The 19032-nt window shown below is 46.5% G+C and overlaps 12 non-coding genes across 12 annotated transcripts; all 12 read left to right on the top strand.

Moving 5' to 3' along the window:
• The first annotated feature begins 101 nt into the window (after positions 1-101).
• On the top strand, positions 102-292 carry LOC142279420 (U2 spliceosomal RNA). Its single transcript, XR_012742052.1, has one exon. It is a non-coding gene; the product is annotated as a U2 spliceosomal RNA (small nuclear RNA).
• A 1387-nt stretch (positions 293-1679) lies between these two features.
• Positions 1680-1870, top strand: LOC142279421 (U2 spliceosomal RNA). The gene has a single exon (XR_012742053.1). It is a non-coding gene; the product is annotated as a U2 spliceosomal RNA (small nuclear RNA).
• Positions 1871-3257: 1387 nt separating this feature from the next.
• On the top strand, positions 3258-3448 carry LOC142279422 (U2 spliceosomal RNA). The gene has a single exon (XR_012742054.1). It is a non-coding gene; the product is annotated as a U2 spliceosomal RNA (small nuclear RNA).
• Positions 3449-4835: 1387 nt separating this feature from the next.
• Positions 4836-5026, top strand: LOC142279425 (U2 spliceosomal RNA). Its single transcript, XR_012742056.1, has one exon. It is a non-coding gene; the product is annotated as a U2 spliceosomal RNA (small nuclear RNA).
• A 1388-nt stretch (positions 5027-6414) lies between these two features.
• Positions 6415-6605, top strand: LOC142279426 (U2 spliceosomal RNA). Its single transcript, XR_012742057.1, has one exon. It is a non-coding gene; the product is annotated as a U2 spliceosomal RNA (small nuclear RNA).
• A 1387-nt stretch (positions 6606-7992) lies between these two features.
• Positions 7993-8183, top strand: LOC142279427 (U2 spliceosomal RNA). The gene has a single exon (XR_012742058.1). It is a non-coding gene; the product is annotated as a U2 spliceosomal RNA (small nuclear RNA).
• A 1387-nt stretch (positions 8184-9570) lies between these two features.
• On the top strand, positions 9571-9761 carry LOC142279428 (U2 spliceosomal RNA). Its single transcript, XR_012742059.1, has one exon. It is a non-coding gene; the product is annotated as a U2 spliceosomal RNA (small nuclear RNA).
• A 1388-nt stretch (positions 9762-11149) lies between these two features.
• LOC142279433 (U2 spliceosomal RNA) lies at positions 11150-11340 on the top strand. Its single transcript, XR_012742063.1, has one exon. It is a non-coding gene; the product is annotated as a U2 spliceosomal RNA (small nuclear RNA).
• Positions 11341-13525: 2185 nt separating this feature from the next.
• LOC142279434 (U2 spliceosomal RNA) lies at positions 13526-13721 on the top strand. The gene has a single exon (XR_012742064.1). It is a non-coding gene; the product is annotated as a U2 spliceosomal RNA (small nuclear RNA).
• Positions 13722-15108: 1387 nt separating this feature from the next.
• LOC142279430 (U2 spliceosomal RNA) lies at positions 15109-15299 on the top strand. Its single transcript, XR_012742060.1, has one exon. It is a non-coding gene; the product is annotated as a U2 spliceosomal RNA (small nuclear RNA).
• A 1387-nt stretch (positions 15300-16686) lies between these two features.
• LOC142279431 (U2 spliceosomal RNA) lies at positions 16687-16877 on the top strand. Its single transcript, XR_012742061.1, has one exon. It is a non-coding gene; the product is annotated as a U2 spliceosomal RNA (small nuclear RNA).
• Positions 16878-18264: 1387 nt separating this feature from the next.
• LOC142279432 (U2 spliceosomal RNA) lies at positions 18265-18455 on the top strand. The gene has a single exon (XR_012742062.1). It is a non-coding gene; the product is annotated as a U2 spliceosomal RNA (small nuclear RNA).
• The last annotated feature ends 577 nt before the right edge of the window (positions 18456-19032 follow it).

Genomic DNA, 19032 nt, shown 5'->3' on the forward strand with positions numbered 1-19032 from the left:
TGTCTTGTGTAGGCGTGGGTTTGTCTCCCTCTCGCTCTCTCTCCCTAAGATGTGTCCGGCATAGGCCAGGGTGCCACTCGAGGCCCAAACCAATTCTGGTTATCGCTTCTCGGCCTTTTGGCTAAGATCAAGTGTAGTATCTGTTCTTATCAGTTTAATATCTGATACGTCCCCTATCTGGGGACCATATATTAAATGGATTTTTAGAACAGGGAGATGGAAAAAGAGCTTGCTCTGTCCACTCCACGCATTGACCTGGTATTGCAGTACCTCCAGGAACGGTGCACCCCTTCTTAACCCAGTTTCCAAAAGCAGAACTCAATTCACCTGATTCATATTAGCCCGATTTAATGAATTGGAAGAAAGCATACGTCTTCATATGCACCTCAATTTGGCCCATTCACTTTTCACACTTCCTCCTTTTGTTTTTTATCTTTCACACTTTTGACTTTCTTTATTCATCCAAATAGCAAACTCATCACCACTCAACCTGACCAACTCGGCTATGTCCCCGTGCTGCAGTTCTCTGTCTTATCTAGATCATTTGCAATTGAATGGAATAGATCCCTTTTGGACAAAGTGGATTCACCTGCTGCTGCAGTGACCACAGGTGTGATAACATCTAGAATTGGCATCTGGTGCGATCTCTCCGCTTCCACTCCAAAGAAAGTTACCTGTTTATTCCTATCATGCATTGGTTTTTGGGGTTTTCTTTGAGTAATGATGATCTCTTTAGTAGTCTGTTGGCGCCCTCTCCTGGAGGAATAGTTTGCTTGCTCTTGGACATTCTAAAAGAGAGGTCATGATAGACATTGAGCTTCTGAGCTCAATTGGGGACAGTCATGGGTGATGAATGTTTGCAACCTACTGCGAAGCCTCATACCGCAATATAAGGAACGTCAAATACTAAGAAAGGGCGGCCTATGAAAGAATTACTACTTTCAATAAGTACACTTAAACGGCTAATTGGGAATAGAAAAACTGTAAAAAGCCCTCTGAGAAAGCCCCCCTCTAACCTTTGATAGTAAGCTTTTCTGTAGTCTGCCTGTTGATGTATTTTCCGTTTGAACTGTGCACAACATGAAGAGACGGAACACTGGCGGCTTGTCACAATGCCCCCCGATGACATCACAATAGCGCTGCTGCCTAGAAAACAAGCTGCGCAGAAGAAGTTGTTCTTTGGGTGGGAGGGTGGGCTAGTGGAAGGAGGGGGCAATCTCTTTTTTTCCCGGGTGGTAGGGGGATGACAGGAGAAGGGAAGCGGGTGGTGAGAAAGGTACAGAGGGCAGGGTTTGGGGGCTGGGAAGGAAAGGGAAAAGATTAGGGTTTGGGGATGATGAAAGGGCTTTCTACGGGTAAGGATGGCAAAGGGTGGCAGTGACGGAAAGTCAGGCAACCTGTCCTGTCCGTCTTTTTGTATCGTGAATTGGAAAGACTGCAAGGGGGAGGGGAGTTGCTTGCGCCCTAAAGGAGGAGTTATTCAGATTCATTGCAGTGGGCGGCGGCTGCAAAACGCACCATTCTTCTTGTTTTGGCTCTGCAAAGCAGCCTTTTCAAGGGTTGGCTTGGGTGACAAAATGTCTTGTGTAGGCGTGGGTTTGTCTCCCTCTCGCTCTCTCTCCCTAAGATGTGTCCGGCATAGGCCAGGGTGCCACTCGAGGCCCAAACCAATTCTGGTTATCGCTTCTCGGCCTTTTGGCTAAGATCAAGTGTAGTATCTGTTCTTATCAGTTTAATATCTGATACGTCCCCTATCTGGGGACCATATATTAAATGGATTTTTAGAACAGGGAGATGGAAAAAGAGCTTGCTCTGTCCACTCCACGCATTGACCTGGTATTGCAGTACCTCCAGGAACGGTGCACCCCTTCTTAACCCAGTTTCCAAAAGCAGAACTCAATTCACCTGATTCATATTAGCCCGATTTAATGAATTGGAAGAAAGCATACGTCTTCATATGCACCTCAATTTGGCCCATTCACTTTTCACACTTCCTCCTTTTGTTTTTTATCTTTCACACTTTTGACTTTCTTTATTCATCCAAATAGCAAACTCATCACCACTCAACCTGACCAACTCGGCTATGTCCCCGTGCTGCAGTTCTCTGTCTTATCTAGATCATTTGCAATTGAATGGAATAGATCCCTTTTGGACAAAGTGGATTCACCTGCTGCTGCAGTGACCACAGGTGTGATAACATCTAGAATTGGCATCTGGTGCGATCTCTCCGCTTCCACTCCAAAGAAAGTTACCTGTTTATTCCTATCATGCATTGGTTTTTGGGGTTTTCTTTGAGTAATGATGATCTCTTTAGTAGTCTGTTGGCGCCCTCTCCTGGAGGAATAGTTTGCTTGCTCTTGGACATTCTAAAAGAGAGGTCATGATAGACATTGAGCTTCTGAGCTCAATTGGGGACAGTCATGGGTGATGAATGTTTGCAACCTACTGCGAAGCCTCATACCGCAATATAAGGAACGTCAAATACTAAGAAAGGGCGGCCTATGAAAGAATTACTACTTTCAATAAGTACACTTAAACGGCTAATTGGGAATAGAAAAACTGTAAAAAGCCCTCTGAGAAAGCCCCCCTCTAACCTTTGATAGTAAGCTTTTCTGTAGTCTGCCTGTTGATGTATTTTCCGTTTGAACTGTGCACAACATGAAGAGACGGAACACTGGCGGCTTGTCACAATGCCCCCCGATGACATCACAATAGCGCTGCTGCCTAGAAAACAAGCTGCGCAGAAGAAGTTGTTCTTTGGGTGGGAGGGTGGGCTAGTGGAAGGAGGGGGCAATCTCTTTTTTTCCCGGGTGGTAGGGGGATGACAGGAGAAGGGAAGCGGGTGGTGAGAAAGGTACAGAGGGCAGGGTTTGGGGGCTGGGAAGGAAAGGGAAAAGATTAGGGTTTGGGGATGATGAAAGGGCTTTCTACGGGTAAGGATGGCAAAGGGTGGCAGTGACGGAAAGTCAGGCAACCTGTCCTGTCCGTCTTTTTGTATCGTGAATTGGAAAGACTGCAAGGGGGAGGGGAGTTGCTTGCGCCCTAAAGGAGGAGTTATTCAGATTCATTGCAGTGGGCGGCGGCTGCAAAACGCACCATTCTTCTTGTTTTGGCTCTGCAAAGCAGCCTTTTCAAGGGTTGGCTTGGGTGACAAAATGTCTTGTGTAGGCGTGGGTTTGTCTCCCTCTCGCTCTCTCTCCCTAAGATGTGTCCGGCATAGGCCAGGGTGCCACTCGAGGCCCAAACCAATTCTGGTTATCGCTTCTCGGCCTTTTGGCTAAGATCAAGTGTAGTATCTGTTCTTATCAGTTTAATATCTGATACGTCCCCTATCTGGGGACCATATATTAAATGGATTTTTAGAACAGGGAGATGGAAAAAGAGCTTGCTCTGTCCACTCCACGCATTGACCTGGTATTGCAGTACCTCCAGGAACGGTGCACCCCTTCTTAACCCAGTTTCCAAAAGCAGAACTCAATTCACCTGATTCATATTAGCCCGATTTAATGAATTGGAAGAAAGCATACGTCTTCATATGCACCTCAATTTGGCCCATTCACTTTTCACACTTCCTCCTTTTGTTTTTTATCTTTCACACTTTTGACTTTCTTTATTCATCCAAATAGCAAACTCATCACCACTCAACCTGACCAACTCGGCTATGTCCCCGTGCTGCAGTTCTCTGTCTTATCTAGATCATTTGCAATTGAATGGAATAGATCCCTTTTGGACAAAGTGGATTCACCTGCTGCTGCAGTGACCACAGGTGTGATAACATCTAGAATTGGCATCTGGTGCGATCTCTCCGCTTCCACTCCAAAGAAAGTTACCTGTTTATTCCTATCATGCATTGGTTTTTGGGGTTTTCTTTGAGTAATGATGATCTCTTTAGTAGTCTGTTGGCGCCCTCTCCTGGAGGAATAGTTTGCTTGCTCTTGGACATTCTAAAAGAGAGGTCATGATAGACATTGAGCTTCTGAGCTCAATTGGGGACAGTCATGGGTGATGAATGTTTGCAACCTACTGCGAAGCCTCATACCGCAATATAAGGAACGTCAAATACTAAGAAAGGGCGGCCTATGAAAGAATTACTACTTTCAATAAGTACACTTAAACGGCTAATTGGGAATAGAAAAACTGTAAAAAGCCCTCTGAGAAAGCCCCCCTCTAACCTTTGATAGTAAGCTTTTCTGTAGTCTGCCTGTTGATGTATTTTCCGTTTGAACTGTGCACAACATGAAGAGACGGAACACTGGCGGCTTGTCACAATGCCCCCCGATGACATCACAATAGCGCTGCTGCCTAGAAAACAAGCTGCGCAGAAGAAGTTGTTCTTTGGGTGGGAGGGTGGGCTAGTGGAAGGAGGGGGCAATCTCTTTTTTTCCCGGGTGGTAGGGGGATGACAGGAGAAGGGAAGCGGGTGGTGAGAAAGGTACAGAGGGCAGGGTTTGGGGGCTGGGAAGGAAAGGGAAAAGATTAGGGTTTGGGGATGATGAAAGGGCTTTCTACGGGTAAGGATGGCAAAGGGTGGCAGTGACGGAAAGTCAGGCAACCTGTCCTGTCCGTCTTTTTGTATCGTGAATTGGAAAGACTGCAAGGGGGAGGGGAGTTGCTTGCGCCCTAAAGGAGGAGTTATTCAGATTCATTGCAGTGGGCGGCGGCTGCAAAACGCACCATTCTTCTTGTTTTGGCTCTGCAAAGCAGCCTTTTCAAGGGTTGGCTTGGGTGACAAAATGTCTTGTGTAGGCGTGGGTTTGTCTCCCTCTCGCTCTCTCTCCCTAAGATGTGTCCGGCATAGGCCAGGGTGCCACTCGAGGCCCAAACCAATTCTGGTTATCGCTTCTCGGCCTTTTGGCTAAGATCAAGTGTAGTATCTGTTCTTATCAGTTTAATATCTGATACGTCCCCTATCTGGGGACCATATATTAAATGGATTTTTAGAACAGGGAGATGGAAAAAGAGCTTGCTCTGTCCACTCCACGCATTGACCTGGTATTGCAGTACCTCCAGGAACGGTGCACCCCTTCTTAACCCAGTTTCCAAAAGCAGAACTCAATTCACCTGATTCATATTAGCCCGATTTAATGAATTGGAAGAAAGCATACGTCTTCATATGCACCTCAATTTGGCCCATTCACTTTTCACACTTCCTCCTTTTGTTTTTTATCTTTCACACTTTTGACTTTCTTTATTCATCCAAATAGCAAACTCATCACCACTCAACCTGACCAACTCGGCTATGTCCCCGTGCTGCAGTTCTCTGTCTTATCTAGATCATTTGCAATTGAATGGAATAGATCCCTTTTGGACAAAGTGGATTCACCTGCTGCTGCAGTGACCACAGGTGTGATAACATCTAGAATTGGCATCTGGTGCGATCTCTCCGCTTCCACTCCAAAGAAAGTTACCTGTTTATTCCTATCATGCATTGGTTTTTGGGGTTTTCTTTGAGTAATGATGATCTCTTTAGTAGTCTGTTGGCGCCCTCTCCTGGAGGAATAGTTTGCTTGCTCTTGGACATTCTAAAAGAGAGGTCATGATAGACATTGAGCTTCTGAGCTCAATTGGGGACAGTCATGGGTGATGAATGTTTGCAACCTACTGCGAAGCCTCATACCGCAATATAAGGAACGTCAAATACTAAGAAAGGGCGGCCTATGAAAGAATTACTACTTTCAATAAGTACACTTAAACGGCTAATTGGGAATAGAAAAACTGTAAAAAGCCCTCTGAGAAAGCCCCCCTCTAACCTTTTGATAGTAAGCTTTTCTGTAGTCTGCCTGTTGATGTATTTTCCGTTTGAACTGTGCACAACATGAAGAGACGGAACACTGGCGGCTTGTCACAATGCCCCCCGATGACATCACAATAGCGCTGCTGCCTAGAAAACAAGCTGCGCAGAAGAAGTTGTTCTTTGGGTGGGAGGGTGGGCTAGTGGAAGGAGGGGGCAATCTCTTTTTTTCCCGGGTGGTAGGGGGATGACAGGAGAAGGGAAGCGGGTGGTGAGAAAGGTACAGAGGGCAGGGTTTGGGGGCTGGGAAGGAAAGGGAAAAGATTAGGGTTTGGGGATGATGAAAGGGCTTTCTACGGGTAAGGATGGCAAAGGGTGGCAGTGACGGAAAGTCAGGCAACCTGTCCTGTCCGTCTTTTTGTATCGTGAATTGGAAAGACTGCAAGGGGGAGGGGAGTTGCTTGCGCCCTAAAGGAGGAGTTATTCAGATTCATTGCAGTGGGCGGCGGCTGCAAAACGCACCATTCTTCTTGTTTTGGCTCTGCAAAGCAGCCTTTTCAAGGGTTGGCTTGGGTGACAAAATGTCTTGTGTAGGCGTGGGTTTGTCTCCCTCTCGCTCTCTCTCCCTAAGATGTGTCCGGCATAGGCCAGGGTGCCACTCGAGGCCCAAACCAATTCTGGTTATCGCTTCTCGGCCTTTTGGCTAAGATCAAGTGTAGTATCTGTTCTTATCAGTTTAATATCTGATACGTCCCCTATCTGGGGACCATATATTAAATGGATTTTTAGAACAGGGAGATGGAAAAAGAGCTTGCTCTGTCCACTCCACGCATTGACCTGGTATTGCAGTACCTCCAGGAACGGTGCACCCCTTCTTAACCCAGTTTCCAAAAGCAGAACTCAATTCACCTGATTCATATTAGCCCGATTTAATGAATTGGAAGAAAGCATACGTCTTCATATGCACCTCAATTTGGCCCATTCACTTTTCACACTTCCTCCTTTTGTTTTTTATCTTTCACACTTTTGACTTTCTTTATTCATCCAAATAGCAAACTCATCACCACTCAACCTGACCAACTCGGCTATGTCCCCGTGCTGCAGTTCTCTGTCTTATCTAGATCATTTGCAATTGAATGGAATAGATCCCTTTTGGACAAAGTGGATTCACCTGCTGCTGCAGTGACCACAGGTGTGATAACATCTAGAATTGGCATCTGGTGCGATCTCTCCGCTTCCACTCCAAAGAAAGTTACCTGTTTATTCCTATCATGCATTGGTTTTTGGGGTTTTCTTTGAGTAATGATGATCTCTTTAGTAGTCTGTTGGCGCCCTCTCCTGGAGGAATAGTTTGCTTGCTCTTGGACATTCTAAAAGAGAGGTCATGATAGACATTGAGCTTCTGAGCTCAATTGGGGACAGTCATGGGTGATGAATGTTTGCAACCTACTGCGAAGCCTCATACCGCAATATAAGGAACGTCAAATACTAAGAAAGGGCGGCCTATGAAAGAATTACTACTTTCAATAAGTACACTTAAACGGCTAATTGGGAATAGAAAAACTGTAAAAAGCCCTCTGAGAAAGCCCCCCTCTAACCTTTGATAGTAAGCTTTTCTGTAGTCTGCCTGTTGATGTATTTTCCGTTTGAACTGTGCACAACATGAAGAGACGGAACACTGGCGGCTTGTCACAATGCCCCCCGATGACATCACAATAGCGCTGCTGCCTAGAAAACAAGCTGCGCAGAAGAAGTTGTTCTTTGGGTGGGAGGGTGGGCTAGTGGAAGGAGGGGGCAATCTCTTTTTTTCCCGGGTGGTAGGGGGATGACAGGAGAAGGGAAGCGGGTGGTGAGAAAGGTACAGAGGGCAGGGTTTGGGGGCTGGGAAGGAAAGGGAAAAGATTAGGGTTTGGGGATGATGAAAGGGCTTTCTACGGGTAAGGATGGCAAAGGGTGGCAGTGACGGAAAGTCAGGCAACCTGTCCTGTCCGTCTTTTTGTATCGTGAATTGGAAAGACTGCAAGGGGGAGGGGAGTTGCTTGCGCCCTAAAGGAGGAGTTATTCAGATTCATTGCAGTGGGCGGCGGCTGCAAAACGCACCATTCTTCTTGTTTTGGCTCTGCAAAGCAGCCTTTTCAAGGGTTGGCTTGGGTGACAAAATGTCTTGTGTAGGCGTGGGTTTGTCTCCCTCTCGCTCTCTCTCCCTAAGATGTGTCCGGCATAGGCCAGGGTGCCACTCGAGGCCCAAACCAATTCTGGTTATCGCTTCTCGGCCTTTTGGCTAAGATCAAGTGTAGTATCTGTTCTTATCAGTTTAATATCTGATACGTCCCCTATCTGGGGACCATATATTAAATGGATTTTTAGAACAGGGAGATGGAAAAAGAGCTTGCTCTGTCCACTCCACGCATTGACCTGGTATTGCAGTACCTCCAGGAACGGTGCACCCCTTCTTAACCCAGTTTCCAAAAGCAGAACTCAATTCACCTGATTCATATTAGCCCGATTTAATGAATTGGAAGAAAGCATACGTCTTCATATGCACCTCAATTTGGCCCATTCACTTTTCACACTTCCTCCTTTTGTTTTTTATCTTTCACACTTTTGACTTTCTTTATTCATCCAAATAGCAAACTCATCACCACTCAACCTGACCAACTCGGCTATGTCCCCGTGCTGCAGTTCTCTGTCTTATCTAGATCATTTGCAATTGAATGGAATAGATCCCTTTTGGACAAAGTGGATTCACCTGCTGCTGCAGTGACCACAGGTGTGATAACATCTAGAATTGGCATCTGGTGCGATCTCTCCGCTTCCACTCCAAAGAAAGTTACCTGTTTATTCCTATCATGCATTGGTTTTTGGGGTTTTCTTTGAGTAATGATGATCTCTTTAGTAGTCTGTTGGCGCCCTCTCCTGGAGGAATAGTTTGCTTGCTCTTGGACATTCTAAAAGAGAGGTCATGATAGACATTGAGCTTCTGAGCTCAATTGGGGACAGTCATGGGTGATGAATGTTTGCAACCTACTGCGAAGCCTCATACCGCAATATAAGGAACGTCAAATACTAAGAAAGGGCGGCCTATGAAAGAATTACTACTTTCAATAAGTACACTTAAACGGCTAATTGGGAATAGAAAAACTGTAAAAAGCCCTCTGAGAAAGCCCCCCTCTAACCTTTGATAGTAAGCTTTTCTGTAGTCTGCCTGTTGATGTATTTTCCGTTTGAACTGTGCACAACATGAAGAGACGGAACACTGGCGGCTTGTCACAATGCCCCCCGATGACATCACAATAGCGCTGCTGCCTAGAAAACAAGCTGCGCAGAAGAAGTTGTTCTTTGGGTGGGAGGGTGGGCTAGTGGAAGGAGGGGGCAATCTCTTTTTTTCCCGGGTGGTAGGGGGATGACAGGAGAAGGGAAGCGGGTGGTGAGAAAGGTACAGAGGGCAGGGTTTGGGGGCTGGGAAGGAAAGGGAAAAGATTAGGGTTTGGGGATGATGAAAGGGCTTTCTACGGGTAAGGATGGCAAAGGGTGGCAGTGACGGAAAGTCAGGCAACCTGTCCTGTCCGTCTTTTTGTATCGTGAATTGGAAAGACTGCAAGGGGGAGGGGAGTTGCTTGCGCCCTAAAGGAGGAGTTATTCAGATTCATTGCAGTGGGCGGCGGCTGCAAAACGCACCATTCTTCTTGTTTTGGCTCTGCAAAGCAGCCTTTTCAAGGGTTGGCTTGGGTGACAAAATGTCTTGTGTAGGCGTGGGTTTGTCTCCCTCTCGCTCTCTCTCCCTAAGATGTGTCCGGCATAGGCCAGGGTGCCACTCGAGGCCCAAACCAATTCTGGTTATCGCTTCTCGGCCTTTTGGCTAAGATCAAGTGTAGTATCTGTTCTTATCAGTTTAATATCTGATACGTCCCCTATCTGGGGACCATATATTAAATGGATTTTTAGAACAGGGAGATGGAAAAAGAGCTTGCTCTGTCCACTCCACGCATTGACCTGGTATTGCAGTACCTCCAGGAACGGTGCACCCCTTCTTAACCCAGTTTCCAAAAGCAGAACTCAATTCACCTGATTCATATTAGCCCGATTTAATGAATTGGAAGAAAGCATACGTCTTCATATGCACCTCAATTTGGCCCATTCACTTTTCACACTTCCTCCTTTTGTTTTTTATCTTTCACACTTTTGACTTTCTTTATTCATCCAAATAGCAAACTCATCACCACTCAACCTGACCAACTCGGCTATGTCCCCGTGCTGCAGTTCTCTGTCTTATCTAGATCATTTGCAATTGAATGGAATAGATCCCTTTTGGACAAAGTGGATTCACCTGCTGCTGCAGTGACCACAGGTGTGATAACATCTAGAATTGGCATCTGGTGCGATCTCTCCGCTTCCACTCCAAAGAAAGTTACCTGTTTATTCCTATCATGCATTGGTTTTTGGGGTTTTCTTTGAGTAATGATGATCTCTTTAGTAGTCTGTTGGCGCCCTCTCCTGGAGGAATAGTTTGCTTGCTCTTGGACATTCTAAAAGAGAGGTCATGATAGACATTGAGCTTCTGAGCTCAATTGGGGACAGTCATGGGTGATGAATGTTTGCAACCTACTGCGAAGCCTCATACCGCAATATAAGGAACGTCAAATACTAAGAAAGGGCGGCCTATGAAAGAATTACTACTTTCAATAAGTACACTTAAACGGCTAATTGGGAATAGAAAAACTGTAAAAAGCCCTCTGAGAAAGCCCCCCTCTAACCTTTTGATAGTAAGCTTTTCTGTAGTCTGCCTGTTGATGTATTTTCCGTTTGAACTGTGCACAACATGAAGAGACGGAACACTGGCGGCTTGTCACAATGCCCCCCGATGACATCACAATAGCGCTGCTGCCTAGAAAACAAGCTGCGCAGAAGAAGTTGTTCTTTGGGTGGGAGGGTGGGCTAGTGGAAGGAGGGGGCAATCTCTTTTTTTCCCGGGTGGTAGGGGGATGACAGGAGAAGGGAAGCGGGTGGTGAGAAAGGTACAGAGGGCAGGGTTTGGGGGCTGGGAAGGAAAGGGAAAAGATTAGGGTTTGGGGATGATGAAAGGGCTTTCTACGGGTAAGGATGGCAAAGGGTGGCAGTGACGGAAAGTCAGGCAACCTGTCCTGTCCGTCTTTTTGTATCGTGAATTGGAAAGACTGCAAGGGGGAGGGGAGTTGCTTGCGCCCTAAAGGAGGAGTTATTCAGATTCATTGCAGTGGGCGGCGGCTGCAAAACGCACCATTCTTCTTGTTTTGGCTCTGCAAAGCAGCCTTTTCAAGGGTTGGCTTGGGTGACAAAATGTCTTGTGTAGGCGTGGGTTTGTCTCCCTCTCGCTCTCTCTCCCTAAGATGTGTCCGGCATAGGCCAGGGTGCCACTCGAGGCCCAAACCAATTCTGGTTATCGCTTCTCGGCCTTTTGGCTAAGATCAAGTGTAGTATCTGTTCTTATCAGTTTAATATCTGATACGTCCCCTATCTGGGGACCATATATTAAATGGATTTTTAGAACAGGGAGATGGAAAAAGAGCTTGCTCTGTCCACTCCACGCATTGACCTGGTATTTCAGTACCTCCAGGAACGGTGCACCCCTTCTTAACCCAGTTTCCAAAAGCAGAACTCAATTCACCTGATTCATATTAGCCCGATTTAATGAATTGGAAGAAAGCATACGTCTTCATATGCACCTCAATTTGGCCCATTCACTTTTCACACTTCCTCCTTTTGTTTTTTATCTTTCACACTTTTGACTTTCTTTATTCATCCAAATAGCAAACTCATCACCACTCAACCTGACCAACTCGGCTATGTCCCCGTGCTGCAGTTCTCTGTCTTATCTAGATCATTTGCAATTGAATGGAATAGATCCCTTTTGGACAAAGTGGATTCACCTGCTGCTGCAGTGACCACAGGTGTGATAACATCTAGAATTGGCATCTGGTGCGATCTCTCCGCTTCCACTCCAAAGAAAGTTACCTGTTTATTCCTATCATGCATTGGTTTTTGGGGTTTTCTTTGAGTAATGATGATCTCTTTAGTAGTCTGTTGGCGCCCTCTCCTGGAGGAATAGTTTGCTTGCTCTTGGACATTCTAAAAGAGAGGTCATGATAGACATTGAGCTTCTGAGCTCAATTGAGGACAGTCATGGGTGATGAATGTTTGCAACCTACTGCGAAGCCTCATACCGCAATATAAGGAACGTCAAATACTAAGAAAGGGCGGCCTATGAAAGAATTACTACTTTCAATAAGTACACTTAAACGGCTAATTGGGAATAGAAAAACTGTAAAAAGCCCTCTGAGAAAGCCCCCCTCTAACCTTTGATAGTAAGCTTTTCTGTAGTCTGCCTGTTGATGTATTTTCCGTTTGAACTGTGCACAACATGAAGAGACGGAACACTGGCGGCTTGTCACAATGCCCCCCGATGACATCACAATAGCGCTGCTGCCTAGAAAACAAGCTGCGCAGAAGAAGTTGTTCTTTGGGTGGGAGGGTGGGCTAGTGGAAGGAGGGGGCAATCTCTTTTTTTCCCGGGTGGTAGGGGGATGACAGGAGAAGGGAAGCGGGTGGTGAGAAAGGTACAGAGGGCAGGGTTTGGGGGCTGGGAAGGAAAGGGAAAAGATTAGGGTTTGGGGATGATGAAAGGGCTTTCTACGGGTAAGGATGGCAAAGGGTGGCAGTGACGGAAAGTCAGGCAACCTGTCCTGTCCGTCTTTTTGTATCGTGAATTGGAAAGACTGCAAGGGGGAGGGGAGTTGCTTGCGCCCTAAAGGAGGAGTTATTCAGATTCATTGCAGTGGGCGGCGGCTGCAAAACGCACCATTCTTCTTGTTTTGGCTCTGCAAAGCAGCCTTTTCAAGGGTTGGCTTGGGTGACAAAATGTCTTGTGTAGGCGTGGGTTTGTCTCCCTCTCGCTCTCTCTCCCTAAGATGTGTCCGGCATAGGCCAGGGTGCCACTCGAGGCCCAAACCAATTCTGGTTATCGCTTCTCGGCCTTTTGGCTAAGATCAAGTGTAGTGTTGTTCGAAGAGGTGGTTTAAGCTCCAGGCCACCTTAGTACAATGATACAATGCACACTGGAAGGTTGCGCTTGCTAGTACTCTGGGTGGATAGTATATTCATCTAGAGGAAAACATGGCCCTACCAGGATCGAGGCTATTAGACTGAGTAAGGGTGGGGGGCTATGGTACAACGTGCCCCAGGACTGACGACCCTGGAGTGAGTCTGAGCTTGCTGGCTTGGGACCCCGGCAAGCCTTGGGCTCTGTAGCACACCGTACCTTGCCTTTTCATACTTTTTGAGCATATTATCCTATCCCGGCCTTCTGGCTAGGAAGGGAAATTTTTATAATCCCGGTCGGAGGTCTGGTCAGCTTTGGGCTGAGAAACTAACACCCGGTTGGAGGTCTGGGTCAGCTTCGGCTGAGAAACCAACACCCGGTTGGAGGTCTGGGTCAGCTTCGGCTGAGAAACCAACACCCGGTTGGAGGTCCGGTTAGCCTTGGGCTGAGAAACCAACACCGGTTGACGGTCCGGGCAGTTTCGGCTGCGAAACCAACAACTAGTAGCTCTCTACTCCACTTGGGTAAGATGCCTGGGTGGACACTGGGAGCAACGACAAGGCTCAACCAGGCTTCGGCTTGGGGGAGCACCGAAGATCCCTGACCCTTGCTGTGGCCTTCTGGCTCGGAGGGACGGGGTTGATTTTTGGGGACCCTCTCCTCACGGTGGGGTCCACACGAATCCTAGCCTTTGCACTGTTTTTGGTGTGACTTCGGTCATGCATTTTTTGTGGTGCTTTGGAAAGCTTCATTAAATCAAAATCTGTTCTTATCAGTTTAATATCTGATACGTCCCCTATCTGGGGACCATATATTAAATGGATTTTTAGAACAGGGAGATGGAAAAAGAGCTTGCTCTGTCCACTCCACGCATTGACCTGGTATTGCAGTACCTCCAGGAACGGTGCACCCCTTCTTAACCCAGTTTCCAAAAGCAGAACTCAATTCACCTGATTCATATTAGCCCGATTTAATGAATTGGAAGAAAGCATACGTCTTCATATGCACCTCAATTTGGCCCATTCACTTTTCACACTTCCTCCTTTTGTTTTTTATCTTTCACACTTTTGACTTTCTTTATTCATCCAAATAGCAAACTCATCACCACTCAACCTGACCAACTCGGCTATGTCCCCGTGCTGCAGTTCTCTGTCTTATCTAGATCATTTGCAATTGAATGGAATAGATCCCTTTTGGACAAAGTGGATTCACCTGCTGCTGCAGTGACCACAGGTGTGATAACATCTAGAATTGGCATCTGGTGCGATCTCTCCGCTTCCACTCCAAAGAAAGTTACCTGTTTATTCCTATCATGCATTGGTTTTTGGGGTTTTCTTTGAGTAATGATGATCTCTTTAGTAGTCTGTTGGCGCCCTCTCCTGGAGGAATAGTTTGCTTGCTCTTGGACATTCTAAAAGAGAGGTCATGATAGACATTGAGCTTCTGAGCTCAATTGGGGACAGTCATGGGTGATGAATGTTTGCAACCTACTGCGAAGCCTCATACCGCAATATAAGGAACGTCAAATACTAAGAAAGGGCGGCCTATGAAAGAATTACTACTTTCAATAAGTACACTTAAACGGCTAATTGGGAATAGAAAAACTGTAAAAAGCCCTCTGAGAAAGCCCCCCTCTAACCTTTGATAGTAAGCTTTTCTGTAGTCTGCCTGTTGATGTATTTTCCGTTTGAACTGTGCACAACATGAAGAGACGGAACACTGGCGGCTTGTCACAATGCCCCCCGATGACATCACAATAGCGCTGCTGCCTAGAAAACAAGCTGCGCAGAAGAAGTTGTTCTTTGGGTGGGAGGGTGGGCTAGTGGAAGGAGGGGGCAATCTCTTTTTTTCCCGGGTGGTAGGGGGATGACAGGAGAAGGGAAGCGGGTGGTGAGAAAGGTACAGAGGGCAGGGTTTGGGGGCTGGGAAGGAAAGGGAAAAGATTAGGGTTTGGGGATGATGAAAGGGCTTTCTACGGGTAAGGATGGCAAAGGGTGGCAGTGACGGAAAGTCAGGCAACCTGTCCTGTCCGTCTTTTTGTATCGTGAATTGGAAAGACTGCAAGGGGGAGGGGAGTTGCTTGCGCCCTAAAGGAGGAGTTATTCAGATTCATTGCAGTGGGCGGCGGCTGCAAAACGCACCATTCTTCTTGTTTTGGCTCTGCAAAGCAGCCTTTTCAAGGGTTGGCTTGGGTGACAAAATGTCTTGTGTAGGCGTGGGTTTGTCTCCCTCTCGCTCTCTCTCCCTAAGATGTGTCCGGCATAGGCCAGGGTGCCACTCGAGGCCCAAACCAATTCTGGTTATCGCTTCTCGGCCTTTTGGCTAAGATCAAGTGTAGTATCTGTTCTTATCAGTTTAATATCTGATACGTCCCCTATCTGGGGACCATATATTAAATGGATTTTTAGAACAGGGAGATGGAAAAAGAGCTTGCTCTGTCCACTCCACGCATTGACCTGGTATTGCAGTACCTCCAGGAACGGTGCACCCCTTCTTAACCCAGTTTCCAAAAGCAGAACTCAATTCACCTGATTCATATTAGCCCGATTTAATGAATTGGAAGAAAGCATACGTCTTCATATGCACCTCAATTTGGCCCATTCACTTTTCACACTTCCTCCTTTTGTTTTTTATCTTTCACACTTTTGACTTTCTTTATTCATCCAAATAGCAAACTCATCACCACTCAACCTGACCAACTCGGCTATGTCCCCGTGCTGCAGTTCTCTGTCTTATCTAGATCATTTGCAATTGAATGGAATAGATCCCTTTTGGACAAAGTGGATTCACCTGCTGCTGCAGTGACCACAGGTGTGATAACATCTAGAATTGGCATCTGGTGCGATCTCTCCGCTTCCACTCCAAAGAAAGTTACCTGTTTATTCCTATCATGCATTGGTTTTTGGGGTTTTCTTTGAGTAATGATGATCTCTTTAGTAGTCTGTTGGCGCCCTCTCCTGGAGGAATAGTTTGCTTGCTCTTGGACATTCTAAAAGAGAGGTCATGATAGACATTGAGCTTCTGAGCTCAATTGGGGACAGTCATGGGTGATGAATGTTTGCAACCTACTGCGAAGCCTCATACCGCAATATAAGGAACGTCAAATACTAAGAAAGGGCGGCCTATGAAAGAATTACTACTTTCAATAAGTACACTTAAACGGCTAATTGGGAATAGAAAAACTGTAAAAAGCCCTCTGAGAAAGCCCCCCTCTAACCTTTGATAGTAAGCTTTTCTGTAGTCTGCCTGTTGATGTATTTTCCGTTTGAACTGTGCACAACATGAAGAGACGGAACACTGGCGGCTTGTCACAATGCCCCCCGATGACATCACAATAGCGCTGCTGCCTAGAAAACAAGCTGCGCAGAAGAAGTTGTTCTTTGGGTGGGAGGGTGGGCTAGTGGAAGGAGGGGGCAATCTCTTTTTTTCCCGGGTGGTAGGGGGATGACAGGAGAAGGGAAGCGGGTGGTGAGAAAGGTACAGAGGGCAGGGTTTGGGGGCTGGGAAGGAAAGGGAAAAGATTAGGGTTTGGGGATGATGAAAGGGCTTTCTACGGGTAAGGATGGCAAAGGGTGGCAGTGACGGAAAGTCAGGCAACCTGTCCTGTCCGTCTTTTTGTATCGTGAATTGGAAAGACTGCAAGGGGGAGGGGAGTTGCTTGCGCCCTAAAGGAGGAGTTATTCAGATTCATTGCAGTGGGCGGCGGCTGCAAAACGCACCATTCTTCTTGTTTTGGCTCTGCAAAGCAGCCTTTTCAAGGGTTGGCTTGGGTGACAAAATGTCTTGTGTAGGCGTGGGTTTGTCTCCCTCTCGCTCTCTCTCCCTAAGATGTGTCCGGCATAGGCCAGGGTGCCACTCGAGGCCCAAACCAATTCTGGTTATCGCTTCTCGGCCTTTTGGCTAAGATCAAGTGTAGTATCTGTTCTTATCAGTTTAATATCTGATACGTCCCCTATCTGGGGACCATATATTAAATGGATTTTTAGAACAGGGAGATGGAAAAAGAGCTTGCTCTGTCCACTCCACGCATTGACCTGGTATTGCAGTACCTCCAGGAACGGTGCACCCCTTCTTAACCCAGTTTCCAAAAGCAGAACTCAATTCACCTGATTCATATTAGCCCGATTTAATGAATTGGAAGAAAGCATACGTCTTCATATGCACCTCAATTTGGCCCATTCACTTTTCACACTTCCTCCTTTTGTTTTTTATCTTTCACACTTTTGACTTTCTTTATTCATCCAAATAGCAAACTCATCACCACTCAACCTGACCAACTCGGCTATGTCCCCGTGCTGCAGTTCTCTGTCTTATCTAGATCATTTGCAATTGAATGGAATAGATCCCTTTTGGACAAAGTGGATTCACCTGCTGCTGCAGTGACCACAGGTGTGATAACATCTAGAATTGGCATCTGGTGCGATCTCTCCGCTTCCACTCCAAAGAAAGTTACCTGTTTATTCCTATCATGCATTGGTTTTTGGGGTTTTCTTTGAGTAATGATGATCTCTTTAGTAGTCTGTTGGCGCCCTCTCCTGGAGGAATAGTTTGCTTGCTCTTGGACATTCTAAAAGAGAGGTCATGATAGACATTGAGCTTCTGAGCTCAATTGGGGACAGTCATGGGTGATGAATGTTTGCAACCTACTGCGAAGCCTCATACCGCAATATAAGGAACGTCAAATACTAAGAAAGGGCGGCCTATGAAAGAATTACTACTTTCAATAAGTACACTTAAACGGCTAATTGGGAATAGAAAAACTGTAAAAAGCCCTCTGAGAAAGCCCCCCTCTAACCTTTGATAGTAAGCTTTTCTGTAGTCTGCCTGTTGATGTATTTTCCGTTTGAACTGTGCACAACATGAAGAGACGGAACACTGGCGGCTTGTCACAATGCCCCCCGATGACATCACAATAGCGCTGCTGCCTAGAAAACAAGCTGCGCAGAAGAAGTTGTTCTTTGGGTGGGAGGGTGGGCTAGTGGAAGGAGGGGGCAATCTCTTTTTTTCCCGGGTGGTAGGGGGATGACAGGAGAAGGGAAGCGGGTGGTGAGAAAGGTACAGAGGGCAGGGTTTGGGGGCTGGGAAGGAAAGGGAAAAGATTAGGGTTTGGGGATGATGAAAGGGCTTTCTACGGGTAAGGATGGCAAAGGGTGGCAGTGACGGAAAGTCAGGCAACCTGTCCTGTCCGTCTTTTTGTATCGTGAATTGGAAAGACTGCAAGGGGGAGGGGAGTTGCTTGCGCCCTAAAGGAGGAGTTATTCAGATTCATTGCAGTGGGCGGCGGCTGCAAAACGCACCATTCTTCTTGTTTTGGCTCTGCAAAGCAGCCTTTTCAAGGGTTGGCTTGGGTGACAAAATGTCTTGTGTAGGCGTGGGTTTGTCTCCCTCTCGCTCTCTCTCCCTAAGATGTGTCCGGCATAGGCCAGGGTGCCACTCGAGGCCCAAACCAATTCTGGTTATCGCTTCTCGGCCTTTTGGCTAAGATCAAGTGTAGTATCTGTTCTTATCAGTTTAATATCTGATACGTCCCCTATCTGGGGACCATATATTAAATGGATTTTTAGAACAGGGAGATGGAAAAAGAGCTTGCTCTGTCCACTCCACGCATTGACCTGGTATTGCAGTACCTCCAGGAACGGTGCACCCCTTCTTAACCCAGTTTCCAAAAGCAGAACTCAATTCACCTGATTCATATTAGCCCGATTTAATGAATTGGAAGAAAGCATACGTCTTCATATGCACCTCAATTTGGCCCATTCACTTTTCACACTTCCTCCTTTTGTTTTTTATCTTTCACACTTTTGACTTTCTTTATTCATCCAAATAGCAAACTCATCACCACTCAACCTGACCAACTCGGCTATGTCCCCGTGCTGCAGTTCTCTGTCTTATCTAGATCATTTGCAATTGAATGGAATAGATCCCTTTTGGACAAAGTGGATTCACCTGCTGCTGCAGTGACCACAGGTGTGATAACATCTAGAATTGGCATCTGGTGCGATCTCTCCGCTTCCACTCCAAAGAAAGTTACCTGTTTATTCCTATCATGCATTGGTTTTTGGGGTTTTCTTTGAGTAATGATGATCTCTTTAGTAGTCTGTTGGCGCCCTCTCCTGGAGGAATAGTTTGCTTGCTCTTGGACATTCTAAAAGAGAGGTCATGATAGACATTGAGCTTCTGAGCTCAATTGGGGACAGTCATGGGTGATGAATGTTTGCAACCTACT

Source organism: Anomaloglossus baeobatrachus, unplaced genomic scaffold, assembly GCF_048569485.1.
Source record: "Anomaloglossus baeobatrachus isolate aAnoBae1 unplaced genomic scaffold, aAnoBae1.hap1 Scaffold_4317, whole genome shotgun sequence".
NCBI classification, from domain to species: Eukaryota; Metazoa; Chordata; class Amphibia; order Anura; family Aromobatidae; genus Anomaloglossus; species Anomaloglossus baeobatrachus.